Consider the following 7,080-nt stretch of genomic DNA (forward strand, 5'->3'; position numbering starts at 1 on the left):
GGAGACAATTATATCCAGCATTTTCCTCCCACCTTGGTAATTCCAGTCTTCTGTATATGAAGTTTTGCATGCATTGCAGCTCTAGGGATACTGTGGCAACACAATCAGAGAAGGCAATTCCGGGACCAAAAGTCTATACTTTAGAACCACTGGGCAAGTGATTGCACTTTTAAAGATCTCATTTGCATATTTATTCTGTGCCTGGTGGTTTTATTCTGGAAAAAATTGTTTTCTGGTCCATATTGAATTTATATTTTGTATCCATTCTGATTGTGTCTACATGAGTGTATTATATTTTTATAGCCATCTTGCCACTCAATTGTTTGACCTCTGAGGAAGGCCTATGCGGGGGGGGGGGGGTCAACAGTGGAAGGGCTTCTAATGTCCTGGCCCCACTGGTGGACCTCCTGATGGCACTGGTATTTCTGGCCACTGTGTGACACAGAGTGTTGGACTGGATGGGCCTTTGGCCTGATCCAACATTGGCATCTCTTATGTTCTTATGAAACGCATCAGGTCAGGTTTTTAAAGCCCATGTGTATTGCTATGTAATTTATATATTTGATGTGAATTGGCCCTTATATATGTTTTAAATGTGTACTTAATAAATACATATATTCCTTTTTTAAGGGTACATTTTAAATCATTTAATCATCTTTGTTGCTGCTGAAGAGAGGGGAGAGGAAGAAAAATATGAATGCAGCATCTCTAAAAAAAGAAAACAGACATTTTTTTAAAAAAATTTGAAAGGAGGAATCCGTTATTTCTTTTAACACGCTCTCCCCTTTCATGGTTAAAACAGTTCTTGCAGTTATAGGAGACCTACTATTTATGATCTCTTCTGTCATCATAACTGTGAACAGGGAAGGGGGGGGACGACTGCAAACCGGAACCTTTTCGCCGGCTTCCGTTTCCCCAGCTGCTGTACGGAGGCATTTGCCATGAGGACTGGCACAGGCAGATTGTAAACAGAGAAGCAAGAAGCGGCTGAATGAGGCACCCGATGTTTCTTGCGGGTCGCTGGAAGCGAAAGAGGAAGAGTGAGAACAAAGGGAAGGTCAGCTGCCGAGAGTCAATGCGAAGCATTGTTTTGTCTGTGGAGGTGTTGTGAGCCAGGTAAACCTCCTCTGCTCTTGCCATTTCTCTCCGTGGTGTTGTTATGCGCTTTCAGTATACAAGTGTTCCCGAAATGCTATCTCGGTGCGCAGGTAAATCACCAGAGATGCTCGTGAGTGGTCTGCGCTTGTGATATCCCAAGTGTCTGTTATTTATTCTGCGCGTACCTGTATCCAGTTACCCTGGGGGGGTTTTGTGGTTCTGTTGAGAGACTACGCCCTTCCCTTCTCACGTGTCTCTGTTGTACTTATTGTTATAATAGCAAGCCATCCATTGCACTCTTCTGTTTGAAATGTTGGTTTTTGGGGTGGTTTTTTTGTTGTCTCCTTAAATAATTCAAGATTATGTCATTTTTTGGGCGTAGTTCTAGCTGTCCTTTCTTAACAAAGAGCCATGACAGTAACAGGGAAAGGGTAAAATAACTCTGTAGTCAACTTGTATGTGCAAAGTTAGAAATCATATGTTTTATTCATTTCTAAACTATATTCTGTAGTAGATGACTTTGAGCTTGATAAATATGTTCATCATAGCTAAAAGGTATTCAACATTTGGAACCATATGAACTCCAAAGTGTATTAAAATGTTTCTTTAACAGTACTTTAAAAATACATGTTCCTGAGCTTAGCGTGTAATTCTGACTTCTTTGATGGCACATCTGTTACAATTCCAGAATACAAAGTGTTAAGAGAAAGTGTAGTTTTTATAACCTACCCAAGAGACATCTGTAAATATGCACATATTTTTCATCTATAGCTATTAAGACTTGGGTGGTTATATGTGGCGCCAGGAAAATGGATGCAGTGGGACTACATTTCTAGATAATGTGCTTGTATCTAATTGACTTGTGTATGTCTTTCTCTGGAGCAAATATATATTAGGACTGGCATGGAGCTTATTTTTAGCTGCTTTCATGACTTGATTCCTTGTATTTTTCAGTGCCACAAATTCCGTTGTCATAACCAATAAAATATAAAACATAATATTGCACAAATGGCACAATACAATTTATTTTATTTATAGTCTGCCTTTTTCACTCTGACTTAAAATGGAATACAAGATATAAGTTATAATCAAATAGCATCCCATACTGACCAGCCGCCAGTTAAGCTCAGCTGCCTGCCTCCCTTGCACCGCCTTCAGCAGTGAGGCAGTAGAGACAGGACATTTTCTGTGGTGGCACCTAGCCTTTTGAATGGGCTTCGGCCACTGTGTGATGTGGAATATTCAACTGGATGGGCCATTGGCACGATCCAACATGGCTTCTCTTATATTCTCAATGCCCTCTCACCTTGAGGTTCTACTTTATTCTTAGGTGCCAGCCTAAAACACATCTTTCCCCCAGTCTTTTAAGTAGGGTTTTGTATTATCAGCTTTTTAATGGTCTGCTTCTGTTTTATGGATAGTATTAATGCTACTTGTGCTTTTAAATATTGTGTCTTTAATTGTAAGCTGCCTCGAGCATGACTCTGAAGAGGCTGCAAAGAAATATACTAAATAAATACATCTCAGGAATATCATTGGAATTCATTGCTAAGTAGTGGAAGAATAAGTTTCTGAACGTGCTGCATGCCCAAGTAAGCTTTGAACCATCCCAGTACATCTCTGAAATCAGGGATATATGAGTGGTGGTAGTCCACAACAGATCTGGGGTGCAACATCCTCAGATCTTTTTCCTCAGATACCAAGCAATGTGATGCAGTGGGATTCTTCAGGTCACTCCCCTTTGGAGGCCTTTGCACAAAAATCCAGGCTTTGCAGTTAGATTGAACAACTGGGAACTGCAGACAGGGAACCAGAAAGCAACTTTAGCCTTGCAAATAAAGGTATGAAGGACTTAAAAAAAAATAGTGGCTGTATTTTATATCGTACCATTCTTGCAAGGTTATGTTTTTGGAGTGCTATGATCAGGAACTAACCTTGGGACCATGTCCCACTCACTAAGACCGTGCGGGTTTATTTATTTAATTCATTTACAACCCGCCTTTCTCCTCAATGGGGACCCAGGGCAGCTTACATCATTCTCCTCTCCTCCATTTTATCCTCACAACAACCCTGTGAGGTCTGTTAGTTTGAGAGAATGTGACTGGCCCAAGATCACCCGGTGAGTGCGGGATTCAAACCTGGGTCTCCCAGATATTAGTCCAGCACTCTTGACTGCTACAACACACTGTCTCTCAAGGGTCATATTTTATTTATTTAATTATTTAATTTTTGACTTCTATACCTAACTAGGGCCTAATTATGGGGGGTGATAACTTACCAGCGCCCCGGCCACGGTCTCAGTTGTTGTTCAGTTCCTGGCTCGGCTGTTGTTCAGTCCCTGGCAGCTCTTCGGCGCTTTACTTCCCGGCGCCCGGAACAGGTCTTAATCCGTGGCTCCTTCCAATAGGCTTCACCCTTCACTGAAGTGGTGCAAAGTGGAGGTATTTAAATATTACCAGTATTTGTGGTTGAATTGGAGGAATAAAGAACCAGGAATTGTAAACAAGAAACTGGGAAACAACTTTAGTTTCATCTTTTATTTATGGACCGCTCTTGCTTAGATACCAACTGAACTATCTTGATTTATTTACCAGTACAAAAATCAATTTTCTGCTATGGAGACATGGCAAAGGAAGCTCTTTTAAATGAGTTTGTGCATTAATCCCTTACAGTCTGGGACAGAGCTCCTTCAGTGGTGGCCAAAGACAGACTTGTAAAAAATTGAACAAACACATTATGGACTAATGAGTGTTTCCCGGATGTGGGTGGCCCAGGCTACCCTGATCTCATTGGATCTTGGAAGCTAAGCAGGGCTGGCCTTGGTTAGTCCTTGGATGGGAGGCCACCAAGGAAGTCCAGGGTTGCTACGTAGAGGCAGGCAGTGGCAAACCACCTCTGCACATCTCTTGCCTTGAAATCCCTACAAGGTCACCGTAAGTCGGCTGCGTCTTACGGCGCTTTCCCACAACAACAGCTTTTGCCATTTTATTCTGAGAGCTTCACTGAAATGTGTTCCATTGCCATAGGTGGTTTGGATTGTACCACACCTCCCCTTGAGAAGGCAAATTCATGTCAGCGGTAATAAAGGATATGAGTTTTCTGAACTGGATTCATTCAGAAGAGAAAGATTCCTTTGGCCTTCCCCTCTCCTGGACTGCATGGGATCACTACTGAAAGTCTAACATTGGAAATGCAGTTTATTTGATTTAAAAAGGAAACCAGAAGTGGAAAAATCCTGAGTTGATGGTCAACGAAAAATGTAATGCTGGCATGTAATATTGGACTTCCCCCTTGAATACAGAGGGACTTACTTGGGGTCATGAAGCAATCCTGGAGTTTTTTTGTCATCTTCTGGGTGTGGAACAGGGGTCACTGGGTGTGTGGAGGAGGGGTATTTGTGAATTTTCTGCATTGTGCAGGGGGTTGGAGGTCCCTTCCAACTCTATGATTCTATGCTATGTGGAAGCATGCGTAAACATGTGCCTAGCAGCCAAAAAGACAGAGGAGGAATACAGTATCTCTTGACGTGACTTCATTGAGCAGTTTTTGATGCTGTGACTACTCTGACAAAAACCAATAAAGTATAAAAATAGGACATGATTTATAGGGTCGCCAGGTCCCCTCGGCCAACAGTTGGGGATTGGGGGGGGGGAGTTGTCAGATCCAGGTTGGGAAACTCTTGGAGATTTGAGGATGGAGCCTGGGGAGGACCGGGACCTCAGTGGGGTACGGTGCCATAGAGTCCACCCTCCAAAGCATCCATTTTGTCCAGGGGGAACTGATCTCTGTAGTCTGGAGATGAGCCATAATTCCGGGGGATGCCCAGGCCCCATCTGGAGGCTGGCATCCCTAACTGTGCAGCCCCTTTGCCTTCTTTTCTGCTTCCAACACAGAAACTGCCCAACTGAAATGGTTAAATGATTCCAATAGGGTTGCTGGCAGGTCCTTCCCTGGGGCTGAATGACCTCATCTCTAGTAGCGTCTGTTCCCAGGATGACAGGGCTTGCTGTCGTTTTGCACTAAGCTGAGATGATGCTTCAGATTTGCCTCTGGAGCAGGAAGGAGGAAAGCACACACACGTGCTAAAGGTTTGTTTGTTTTTAATTCCAAGGTCAGCACATTTCCGCATTGCTCGGGCGCACGGTCTGAAACAGGAAGGAATCGCTGGGAAGTGAAATTATCCACTTGGAGAAAACAAAGCCATTATTTTTCTCTTTCCAGACTAGATGGGAGCCCCTTACATGCAAGGCAGTGGCTGCTGTTCCTTAGTAGGAATGGGGGCCTTCCTTGTGCTCGCATCACCGCGAGTTGGATTTTGGTTGCCTCTTTTGGGGAGGAGGGCAGGAAATAGGCTCTGGAGGGAGCTCCTTATCTCCTTCTAACCTTGGCCTTCCCAACTCCTGCCTCACCAGACTGATTGCAGAGCACTGGCCTGCGTGTGTCTGCGCTTGACAACCTCCATGTTTTGACAGTTCCAGGCAGGCAACGCAAACAGGCCTCTGGTCAGCTGTGCTACATGGTCAGTGAGCCGGCTCACCAGTTTGGTGTAGCGGTTAAGTGTGCGGACTCTAATCTGGGAGAGCCAGGTTTGATTCCCCACTCCTCCACTTGCAGCTGCTGGATGACCTTGGGCAAGCCATAGTTCTGTCAGAGCTGTCCTTGAAAGAGCAGTTCTCTCAGAGCTCTCTCAGACCCACCTACCTCACAGGGTGTCTGTTGTGGGGTGGGGGAGGGGAAGGAGATTGTAAGCCGCTCTGAGACTCCGAGTGAAGGGCAGGGTATAAATCCAATTTCTTCTTCTACTTCTTCTTCTTTTTCTACTTCTTCTTTAACTTCTACTTCTTCAACTTCTACTTCTTCTTTCACTTGTTCTTCTTCTCTATACTCACCAACACAATTTAGTATTGTTGTGGGATGTGCCTTCCTCTGTTGTGATTCCCCATCCCCACCAATGCGGTGATTAGCAGTGTAGCAGTGATAGGGTAGAAATGATATTGTTTTCCCCTTGGGCCTTCTTTTCTTTTCTGTCCTCCTCTGGTTTCTCTGCTACTCCCTTCTGCAGCAAGTGTGGCCCTTTCCAGCCATGCCAGTCTGTTGTCATTCTTGTGTCTGAAGTCCTCTAGTATGGTATAGTGGTTGGGCTAGGACCTGGGAGACCTGGGTTCAGATTCTCTTTCTGCAGGGCTGCCAACCTCCAGATGGCATGTTGTTGTTGTTGTTGTTACTATTATTATTTTATTTCTACCCCACCCTCCCTACCGAAGCAAGCTCAGGGCGGCTTACATAGGATAATAAACAAAACAAATTTATCTAAAATCACAACAGGATACACATAAAAACATACAAAGTGCTAGTGCTGAATTAATTCATATATGATGGCGGGCATGAGCAGCAACCAACAAAACAAACAAACAGTCAACTGCCGGCATAATCTGGGTTATATCTGGCTGTTTAAATGATGTTATAATGATGTTAATGATGATGTTAATATTGGGGCTAGGGCCTTAGTTATATAGTGTGGCCCCTTAGTCGAAGGCCTGGTGGAAGAGCTCCATCATGCAGGCCCTGCGGAACTGTAAAAGGTCCTGCAGGGCCCTGATGTCTTCTGGGAGCTCATTCCACCAGTGCGGAGCCACCACTGATAAGGCCCTGGCCCTTTGGAGAGCTCCAGCTATTACAATTGATCTTCAGGCGACCAAGATCAGTTCCCCTGGAGAAAATGGCTGCTTTGGCGGGCGGACTGTATGGCATTGTACCCCACTGAGATCCCTCCCCTCTCCAAATCCCACCCTCCCCAGGCTCCACCCCCAAAATCTCTAGGTATTTCCCAACACAGAGCTGGCAACACTGGGTGGACCCCATGGCATCGTACCCCGCTGAGGTCCCTCCCCTCCCCAAGCCCCGCCCTCCCCAGGCTCCCCCCCCCAAATCTCCATGTATTTCCCAACCCGGTCTGGAAACTCTACCTTCCTGCCATAAAAC

At 44.8% G+C, this 7,080-nt stretch overlaps 1 protein-coding gene across 1 annotated transcript in view; it reads left to right on the forward strand.

Annotated features, from left to right (window-relative positions):
- Positions 1-1,066: 1,066 nt before the first annotated feature.
- Positions 1,067-7,080, forward strand: part of PLEKHM3 (pleckstrin homology domain containing M3) — a 108,891-nt gene continuing 102,877 nt past the window's right edge. The window contains exon 1 of the mRNA XM_015405942.1: positions 1,067-1,116. The gene's annotated coding sequence lies outside the window, so the exon portion shown is untranslated. The remainder of the gene's footprint in view (positions 1,117-7,080) is intronic.

The sequence above is a fragment of the Gekko japonicus genome, unplaced genomic scaffold, assembly GCF_001447785.1.
Source record: "Gekko japonicus isolate JY-2015 unplaced genomic scaffold, Gekko_japonicus_V1.1 scaffold317, whole genome shotgun sequence".
NCBI lineage: Eukaryota > Metazoa > Chordata > Lepidosauria > Squamata > Gekkonidae > Gekko > Gekko japonicus.